At 42.6% G+C, this 11,182-nt stretch overlaps 1 long non-coding RNA gene across 1 annotated transcript; it reads right to left on the bottom strand.

Moving 5' to 3' along the window:
* Nucleotides 1-770: 770 nt before the first annotated feature.
* LOC122005797 lies at nucleotides 771-10,463 on the bottom strand. The gene is made up of 4 exons (XR_006118548.1): nucleotides 10,206-10,463; nucleotides 9,912-10,101; nucleotides 9,577-9,746; nucleotides 771-831 (listed from the first exon to the last, which is right to left on the bottom strand). It is a non-coding gene; the product is annotated as an uncharacterized LOC122005797 (long non-coding RNA).
* Nucleotides 10,464-11,182: the final 719 nt, after the last annotated feature.

Below are 11,182 nucleotides of genomic sequence, written 5' to 3'. Positions count from 1 at the left end.
TAGAAGTAAAGCATCATTTTGTAAGGGATCACATAGCTAAGGGTGATATTGAACTCAACTATGTTGAGTCAAAATCAAACCTAGCTGACATCTTTACAAAGCCCTTATCTGAACTTGAGTTCAGCTCACTTAGAAGACAAATAGGAATGTGTTGGGTAGAATAGGTATGGGGTTTCAAATCTGTTTTACTTGTTTTCAAAATAAGGTTTTAAAAAAAAATCTAGGAAAATATTGTTTTTAAAATTCCAATTTTACTAGATTTTCAAAATATGGAATTAGCTTAGGCTCTACCCTAGAAATCCTGTTACCCTAGATTTAAGCCAGAGCATCTCACAAACACCTAGGTATACCTTGCTTGTGCTTGAAATGTCACGCCCCAGGTAGTTCCTGTCCGAAGAAATTTCGGCAGCATCTCCCCTGTACGGGTGACAATATGAATCCAGAATACATATATCCCTATACCTCGGCCACACACGGCCGGAATAATACAATACAAATAAGAAACAATCCACGCAGTTATATTCAACATTTTCACACAGAGATAATATGAACAATCCACGCAGTTATATAAAGAAAGAACGATATAGAATCCTCGAAGATATATGTAAACATCCTACTCCACTACAACGAAGAAAGACAAAATCCACGAAGTAATGAAAATATATCCGCAGCGGAAAACCAAAAGTAGTAAACCCAAGTGTTCGTTATAAAGTCCACAATGCAAAACCCACATCACAAGTATATAAGATACAAAAACAAAACAGATCCCGACAACAGGAAATCCTCACGATAAAGGGGCTAGCGACTGGAATCTCTCCTGCCGGCCTCAACCTGAAAAATAGTAACAACGGGGTGAGTTCAAAGAACTCAGCAGGTAATCCAATAAATATGTACAACAACATATAACTACCAGCAACAATCCTACACGACATCATCTAACGTATATATATAGTGCGATGCTAAGTATAACAGTATCACGTAACTAAATAAGCGCAGAACTTGATAATAAGCATGAAATACAATCTTCTGCAAGAATATAAGTGCATAAGCTGAAATAAAGCTACTCACTTGCGAGCTTAGGCGAATGACGTGACATACAGATAAAGATAGTCGAGAGCAAATACGCTGTATCTGTATATGTCGATCATACGCAATCACCCAGAGCACCGTCGATATGCAACAATCACAATAAATGCAATTTGTGCATATGATCTGATATGGCCGGGGTACATCTCATTGATGGTGAGATCGCGTGGGTAGGGTGTGACATGCACTCTGCGTCACTACCCTGAAGAGTGGCCGGGTGGGCGGGATGCGAGTACACCTATCGTCCACCTCAACTATGGGAGGGGCCAATGCTATCGTCATCTCCGATGCTGATGACGGGGAGAGACCTCGGTGTGCTACCCATTGCTATCACACTACCCATGAGTGGAGCCTCCGGTGGCACCAGAGCAACCTCGCACCACTAACACCTGGTGGTGCCACTACCCATGCGGTGGTCAGCGTGGTCGCAGGTCGATGTGAGCCCGCTCAGCTCAATAATGGGTCGTCAATCGCCCAGACGTGCGATCACGTGATATGGTGCGTGCGACTACGATATGTCGTACACAGACATATCCTCCTCATGTGTAGATGCCAAACAGACAAACACATGTATATAACAATGATAATAAAGGCGTAAACCGAACATCACATAGGCATGTATAACAACTAATCCGATTATGAGTGAAGCACTATAAATATCCGTATCCACGAACATATATACACGTGGTAAAGTAAAGGTATACCACTATGTATAGTAGATAATGATGAAACATGTAGCCACTAAACTAAATCCAGGGAAAATACTAACTACCAACACTAGTAAGTATATATAACGCATATATCATAAGATACTATCAAAAGATAAGTCGAAAGGGTACCCGCCTCAAATAGAAAGGTACGAATCACATGATCGAAGTCGACGTGAGAGGCGTCTCGAATCGAGTCTGTGTCAAACCAATAATATTATATATAGATTTTATCTAGCTAAATCAAATGAATAGCTAAATAAAACCCTAAAACTAAATTAGGGCAAAACCTAATCTATACAATCTCAACCTACACAATTAAATCTAATGGTTAATTAGGATTAGTTACCTAATCCTAATGACAATTAGATTAGAAATCAACAGTTGACTAGGGTTAATTACCTTAACCCTAATCATTCCATTAGATCAATATAAACAAATAAATCTAAACATAATCACTAACCATCTAGTAATCATGTAATCCAATCATACCTAAATCTACACATACCTAATTCAATTCTACACATAAACAACTAAATATAACATAATCCAATAGTAAAATCCTTCACATACCTCGATTCACATACATTGATTCTTGGATCGAGGAATCTTTCTCGAATTCACCTCATGATCCAAAACCTTTGTCAACAACACTGAAATGAACCTCACGCTTTAATGTTGTTCTTTTGAAACAAGATGTCTTCTTTGGAGGAGGTTATCAAAACACCTGCTTGGATCGAAGAAACCACAGACACAAATTAAAATACCACAACACACAGAATCATCGGAAGAATCAATCGGAAGGAATCAAGAAAGATCAAGAGATCCTATATCGAATAGGAGATCAACAATGTGATCGAAGATCACACCACTAATCTTACCTCAGCAGCAAGGAAGAAGAAGAAATCACCTTGATCGGTGTGATCGATTAAACCTAGACTGTACTAGACTCAAAACTCGAGCTGAGAACGTACCCAATCCGTGAAGCTAATTCATTTCAGCCGATCGATCATCGAGAAGAAGGGATCCAATCCGATCCGGGATCACCGACAAATCGAGAGAGGAAATGAGCAAGAATGGGAAAGACTCAGGGCACCTGTAGAAAATAGGAAGGAGGATGCGCTTGCGTCACTGTCTTTGTTCTCTCACGGCGATCGGATCGGGAAGAAAGGTGAACGATCTGAGAAGATGATCGGGCCTGACGTGATCAGAGAGGAAGTGCTGGATCGCCAGAGACCAGATCATGTCGAGTAATGCAGGGTATAATCCTTCCCCTTGGTCTGTAAGAAGGAAGAGGGAAGAGTTTGTCGTGCAAGGGGAGGGAAGAAGGAAGGGTGGATCGTTTGGGAGAAGAAATAAAAATAAAGGAAAGAATTTATAATTACAAACTTTCCCTCATAAACGGAGGTCTCTCAAGCAGGCTTCTTATCGCTCAAAAGAATAAACCCGAGCTCGAGCTCTGAAAAATTCCGGAAAATTTCTAAAATTAGGAAAAATTTTGTAGGCTATTTCTCGAAAATAACCCTATTATTTAAATTTCGAGATCTCACATCCTCCTACTAATAAAAATTTGGTCCCCAAATTTCGCTATAACCAATAGCAAACACCGAAATATAACCATGCAGTATAAATCTTGAAGATACTCTAACTCACATACCTCAAGTAAAAGATGGGGTATCGAGCTCGGATCCGACTCCCACGTAGCCTCCTCGTCGAATGATCTGCCATCCGACTTTAACCACGATCGGACCAAGTCTTGTTCGGCTCTACGGTCCGATCCGCACAAAACCTCCTCGTAATTAACATCAGTGAATAGGAACAGATATATCGGCGGAACATGTCTGGGATCGGATCGTATCTCCTCGAAGATAGATACATGGAATACATCGTGAATGCCTGATACATGGTGGTAGGCGAGATGATGAACATCGCTCCAATCCTCTCGAGATGGAATGGCCAAATATATCGTGGAGCTAGCTTACCTCGAAGACAAAATCTCTTCACCTCTTTCGTGGGTGAAACTCTCAAAATACATGATCAATAGAGAACTCGGGGTCTCCGTCACGATCGATAACTCTTCGGCGGTCACGAGCCTCGACATCCTCCGTCGATAGTAGACTAACTCGTATCTGTTGAGCTCTCGAGGTCCTAACAGTTAGGCCTCCCCAACCTCTTCCGGAGGATGGGTGTCAGAAGGCCTACCATACAACGCCTCAAACGGTGGCCGAATGATAGTGCTGTTGTTGTAGGTAAACTCCACTAATGGCGGTGGTCCTCCCAGCGCCTCAAAATCCATAACGCAAGACCTCGAAGTCCTCGAAGTCAGAATGGTCATCTGACGGATCCATCTGCTTGCGGATGGAATCTCGTCTTGAGCAGGCGGGTGCCCAAGGCTCGCAGACTACCGGAGCAGGGACGTGAATCGTGGGTCTCTCGATATAATACTCACGGAACTCCATGCAATCGATAATCTCTCGATATAACTCTGCTAATCGATCCGAAGAATCGGTCTTGGATCGCTATAAAATGTGGTTTGGTTAATCGGTCAACGATTACCCAATCGCATCATAACCTCGTCGAGTCTAGCAATCCTACCACGAAATCCATAGTAATATGCTCCACTTCCACTGGAATAGGGATCCTCTAAAGTAACCAGGTCTCTGTGCTCGGCATTCACTCCGGACGGATAAGACATCTAGCAACAACAACTCGCGATGTCCTTCATACCGCTTCCACCAATAGAACGCCTCGAATCGATACATACGGTCCCACAGGTGGATAGCAAATCTAGAACGATGAGCCTCCTGAGTAACTCCTCCATGGACCGGGTGAGACCGGGGTACATAATCTACCTCGAAATAAACAATCCCTCATCATCTCGTGTAAACTCGGTTCAGTTATCCAGAAGCTATCAGATTAATGAGCAAATGTGATCTCCCGGAATCCTCACTCATCGATCGACAAGCTGAGCAACCATGGTAACAGAATACCGATGCGTCAGTCCCTACTCCTCAAGGCCCAACTCGGAGAATCCCTGAATCAAGTCCGTGACTAAAACTCGGTGACAAGCTAAAGTCCCTCTGGACTTCCTGCTAAGTGCATCAGCAACCACATTAGCTTTACCCGGATGGTAGCTAATAGTACAATCATAGTTCTTCAGGAACTCCATCCATCTCCCTTGTCGGAGATTAAGTTCATTCTGTGCGAAAATATATTTGAGACTCTTATGATCAATAAGAATCTCAAAAGTAATACCATAAAGATGATGTCGTCAAATCTTCAAAGCAAAGATAATAGCGGCTAACTCTAAATTATGTACTGGGTAGTTCTTCTCATGCTCCTTCAACTGACTAGAAGCATAGGAGACTACCCTCTGTACATGCAGATCAAAACAATAGCCAAGCCCACGAAGAGATGCGATGGCATGTAGATCCATCATCACGGTAAAACCAAAAGTGTGGCGATACTAATCTCTGACTCACGAAGATGGTCTCACAAGCCTCGACCACGTGAACTTGCGCCCTTTACAGTCGAGGCATGTCGCGGCATGTAGAGATCACGCGCTCGATGAATGTTGGTAATATCGTAACCCAAGAAACTACGAATCTCTGGGGTGACTTGGTGCTCGACTAGTGATAGCCTCGATCTTGGAGGATCTCGAGATACCTCGGTAACACCACGTGTCCCAAAAACCAATGAAGATAGCAAAGGCACACTGCGAACTGATGATGATGTCGTTGCGAGTCTCGAGACTATCGAAGGTGATCGCGTGTTCCTCCTCGGGCGTGAATAGATCGATATGTCATCGATAAACACAATAACAATCGATCTCGGTACTCAGAAGATACGGTTCATCGGATCCACAAATCTGCAAGAGATTGGTAAGCCAAATGGCATTACCAAAACTCGTAATGTCAGTATCGGTGCGAAATTCGAATATCGAATCTTTAACTCTCGGTGATGATATCCAGATGCAGATCGATCTTAGAATACACCGATGTATCTCTGGTGATCAATAAATCCTCGATCCATGGCAAGGGTATTTACGATACACGATTGGTTTCACGGTGCCTATAATCGATGTCTGACCTCAGTACCATCGTGCTTCTTGATGAATAATCTTGGAGAACACTAGGCGAAATCTGGTGGGGTTCTCCACAAGGATTAGAATGTCTTGACGCATGCTGGCGAGGACTACGGAGGAGTTGTCCTCTGTCGCGATGTGAAGATTGGGCTGCCCACCTCAGTGAGTTGATGACAGCGTCCTCCCGAGCAAATCCCGGAAGCTACATGAGCCTTTGTGAACAATCTCAACTCCGCGTGCCTAGGCATAATAATATGGCCGTCCGGTGTACACGCGAGATGATGTGATCTCGGATCCGCATGGGGTGTCACCGTGGACTATTTCGGGTTGCTAGAAGGCGGAGCGTCCAATGAAGATCGTCCCAACACTCCGGGATGACGAAGTACCTTGACCCATCCGAGTGCGTGCTGCCTGCTCTGCTTGATGCCCGAATCGTGTCTGGATCGAAGTCCGATCGTCTGTTTCCTCTCTTCTCTACTCTAGTTCACTCGCTTTCAATCATAAGCGCTCTATCGATGTCTCGGTATATGATGAACTACAAAGCCGCATCTTCACACAAAGATGCCCGTCTGTCTCTGAAGCATCTGAGATCTGCCGGCAACCCAACTCGGGACGAATCATCGCGCCAATTAAATTCATTAGATACCATGCGGTTATTTTGCGGTCGAAAATCTGAGCCGTGTCATTTGATGCGGGCGGGAAAAAATCTTACTCTCGAATGCCTCCTAAATCTCGTCCGGGTAATATGTCGCCGCTGATAATCGGCGTTGTGTGTCCCACTAGATCTACGCCCCATCTAAGTAAGTGGTAAGCAGTCTTCTCCCTCTGTACCAAAGAATATCCGCTCCATAGACTCTATCCAAGATTGAGCCACGCTGGTGCGAAATGGCGAATCGATCTTTTCACCGACTTAGCTAAGGTTGGGATCCGTCTAGTCTGCACCCATATCCGTAGATATCGCTGCTGGGACATAACCACCTGATCCTGGAGTGGTACTCTTGGATAAGTCGGAGGAGGTACTACCTTGGCGAGCTTGGCATAACCGGGGTGGTGGGTGGAACTACAAGGTAGACATAAGTACTAAAAGTGCGCAGTGTGCGAAGTAACCAGAGCACCATTCTGTGGGTGCCTAGTATATAATGGAACCGTATCTCATGCGTATGTAATCGAGTCTGTGCAGTAATAGGCATGGCTAGAGAGGGTGTCGAGTATACCGCGAGTACTACTGATGGGGGAGGTGCCTGATATATCGACGGTGGTACCACTAGTGGTACAGTCGAGGTATGTACCTCTGAAGTCGGGACCGTTGGGGTCTTATAATCCGACGTGCCTATAATATCCTGACGAGTCTGTCCCTGACGGGCAGGCTCGACCCAAGCAGATCTGTCCGGAGACTCTATCTCCAGAGAATCTATCGGCATCTTACGTGGAAGTCCACGTCTCGATATCGGAATACGTATATGTGTCATATCTGTAAACAAAATGTTATCCAGATATCACTACAAGTATGAAAAACTATAAAATTACCTCATTTACCTATTTGCCGTCTGGAGATGTCCTGTCGCTGCTTAGCCCCCAAATAGATCCAATAGAACCTCGTCAAAATACTCGGAATTCCGAATCGAAAAATCGACAGAAATCTACAAAATCCGAACATATCCAGATAAGCACGCAAAACTCGTAAGAACCAGTATTAGAACTGCTCTGATACCAAATAAATTGTCACGCCCAAGGTAGTCCCTGTCCGAAGAAATTTCGACAGCATCACCCCTGTACGGGTGACAATATGAATCCAGAATACATATATCTCTATACCTCGGCCACACACGGCCGGAATAATACAATACAAATAAGAAACAATCCACGCAGTTATATTCAACATTTCCACACAGAGATAATATCAACAATCCACGCAGTTATATAAAGAAAGAACGATATAGAATTCTCGAAGATATATGTAAACATCCTACTCCACTACAACGAAGAAAGACAAAATCCACGAAGTAATGAAAATATATCCGCAGCGGAAAACCAAAAGTAGTAAACCCAAGTGTTCGTTATAAAGTCCACAATGCAAAACCCACATCACAAGTATATAAGATGCAAAAACAAAGATCCACAAATAAATCCTCACGATAAAGGGGCTGGCAGCTGGAATCTCTTCCGGCCTCGACACGAAAAATAGTAATAAGGGTGAGTTCGAAAGAACTCGTGGGTAATCAATAGATATGTACATATAACTACCGGAACAATCCTACGATGCAGATCCTAATAATCATATATATACGTATGCTAAGTATAACGGTATGCGTAACTAAATAAACTACGATGTCAACAATAAGCATGAAATACAATCTTGCAGAATATAAGAAGTGCATAACTGAAATAAAGCTGTACTCACTGCGAGGCTTGGGCGAATGAGTGGGACATACAGATAAAGATAGTCGAGAGCAAATACGTATGTATCACGTGATGCGTGTCGATCATACGATCACCCAAGTGCACCATCCAATACGCAACAATCACAATAAATGCAGATTTGTGCATATGATGCGATATGACATGTCACCGATCGCGCCATCTCACACACAATGGTGAGATCGGTAGGGTGTGACACGCCTCGTCACTACCCCGAAGAGTGACCGAGTGGCGGGATGCACCGAGTACACCTATCCTCGACCTCAACTATAGGAGGGAGCCTTGCATGCCTCATCTCGTAGTGATGACGAGGGAGGGACCCGTGTGCTATCACCGCTTATCACACTATCCATGAGTGGAGCCCACAGCACCACCGAGCAACCTCACCCTATGTGTTGTGCCACTACCCGCAGCGGTCGTCCGTGGTGTCAATCAATGACCGACGCAGGCTCAACAATAATGGAGTCGTCCAATCGATGATCATGCGATATGTCGTGCAGATCTACAATATGTCGTACAACAGACATATCCTCCTCTATGTGTAGATGCCAAATACAAACACGTATATATAACAATGACAATAAAGAGCATAAACCCAACATCACATATCCAGCATGTATAACAACTAATCCAGTATAGTGAAGCACTATAAATATCCATATCCGAACATATATACACATGGTAAAGAAGAGGTATACCAATGTATAGTAGTAACGGTGATAGATAAGAGCGTAGTAGCGGTGTATCAACTAAACTAAATCGGAAAATACTAACTACCAACACTAGTAAGTATATATAGTCATATATAAGACACTATCAAAGATAAGTCAAGGATACGCAAATAGAAGCCACAACCGACATCGAGATCGCATTAGAGCCTCGGGTGAGTCGAGTGTCTGTGTCAAACCAACAATATATATAGATTTTATCTAGCTAAATCAAATGAATAGCTAAATAAAACCCCTAAAACTAAATTAGGGCAAAAACCCTAATCTATACAATCTCAACCTACACAATTAAATCTAATGGTTAATTAGGATTAGTTACCTAATCCCTAATGACCAATTAGATTAGAAATCCAACGGTTGACTAGGGTTAATTACCTTAACCCTAATCATTCAATTAGATCAATATAAACAAATAAATCTAAACATAATCACTAACCATCTAGTAATCATGTAATCCAAATCATACCTAAATCTACACATAAACCTAATTCAATTCTACACATAAACAACTAAATATAACATAATCCACATGTATCAAAATCCCTTCACATACCTCGATTCACAGCCCTGTTGATTGCTGGATCAAGGAATGCTGCTCGAATTCACCTCACTGATCCAAAACCTTTGTCAACAACACAGCAACAGAACCTCACTGCTTTAATCAAGTTGCTGTTGAAACAAGATGCTGCTGGAGGGAGGTTCTGCCGAAACCCAATTGAGCTGCTGGATCAAAGAAACCACAGCACACAAATTAAAATACACAAAACAAATCCTCACTGGAATCAGTCGGATCAAGAAGGAATCAAATTGATCAAGAAAGATCAAGAGATCCTATATCAAATAGGAGATCAAACAATGGAAATCAAAGATCACACACCCTAATCTTACCTCAACAGATTAGCCAGCAGCAAGGAAGAAGAAATCACCCAATCGGAAGATCATCACTGATCAATTACAAACCTAGACTCTGCCCGACAGCTCAAGAACAAACTCACTGATCTCCAATACCTCCAATCCGTGACCTAATTCAACCGCAACCCCCAATCAATCGCAACGAAGAAGGGATCCAAGATCCGATCTGGGATCACCGACAAATCAGAGAGGAAATGAGCAAGAATCGGGAAAAGACTCTATCTAGGGCACAAATTAGAAAATAGGAAGGAGGAAGGATCGGTTACTGACCCTCAGCGCCCTATTTGTCTCTTCACACCACCGATCGGATCGGGGAAGAAAGGTCGGCTGTCGACTAGAGAATATACAACGCCATGTCTGTGATCCGGAGAGGAATAGTGCTGCCTGGATCTGAGCTCAACGGCCGCCAATGTCGATAGAGGAAGATCGCCGGAGCTGAAAGCCCTAATCCCTTCGGCGCCGCTTGTCTGCGAGAGAGAAGGAAGAGGGGTGTTCGCGTCGGGGCAGAGGGGAAGAAGGAAGGGTGGATCGGCGTTTGGGAAGGGAAATAAAAAAATAAATGAAAATAATTTATAATTACAAACTTTTCCTCACTTAAACGGGTATCCCAAACAGGCTTTATCAGCGTCCGAAATTGATCCCCTCAAAACCCGTCGTACGAGCTCCGAAAAATTCCTAGAAAATTTCTAAAAATTTCGAAAAAATTTTGTAAAGCTATTTCTCAAATAACCCTATTATTTAAATTTTTCGAGATCTCACATGAAAACATAGAATGGTGTGAGATGCATAGGATATAGCCTGGACTCAAGAATGCTTATTAGTGTGCATCAATATGAGTCTGGGCGTTAAATACCTTATTAACAGTAATCAAGTCAAGTCTTCCAGCCTTAGTCAAATCTAACTGCACTAAATGACTTAACTTCACTAACCAAGCGAAAGCTGCTGCCTTCTAGGCAATCAACAAGTAGCTAAAGATTAGACAGTTGGTGAAGGAAATGAGAATATTAAGCATGCTTTGATTCCTATGATCTGTTTCACCATTGACTGATGCTTTAATTCTAACTCAGTACACTTGATGGGATATATATATATATATATATATATATATATATATATATATATATATATATATATATATATATATATAACCTAAATTACCTTTTTTTTTTTAGATACTCTCTTCATCCTAAAATTTAAACAACTTCTAACTCCTGAGTTTTCAAAAATAAGTATTATTTTATTCAAAA

This window comes from Zingiber officinale, chromosome 1A, assembly GCF_018446385.1.
Source record: "Zingiber officinale cultivar Zhangliang chromosome 1A, Zo_v1.1, whole genome shotgun sequence".
In the NCBI taxonomy this organism is placed as follows: domain Eukaryota; kingdom Viridiplantae; phylum Streptophyta; class Magnoliopsida; order Zingiberales; family Zingiberaceae; genus Zingiber; species Zingiber officinale.
This window is presented reverse-complemented; position numbering and strand designations above follow the sequence as displayed.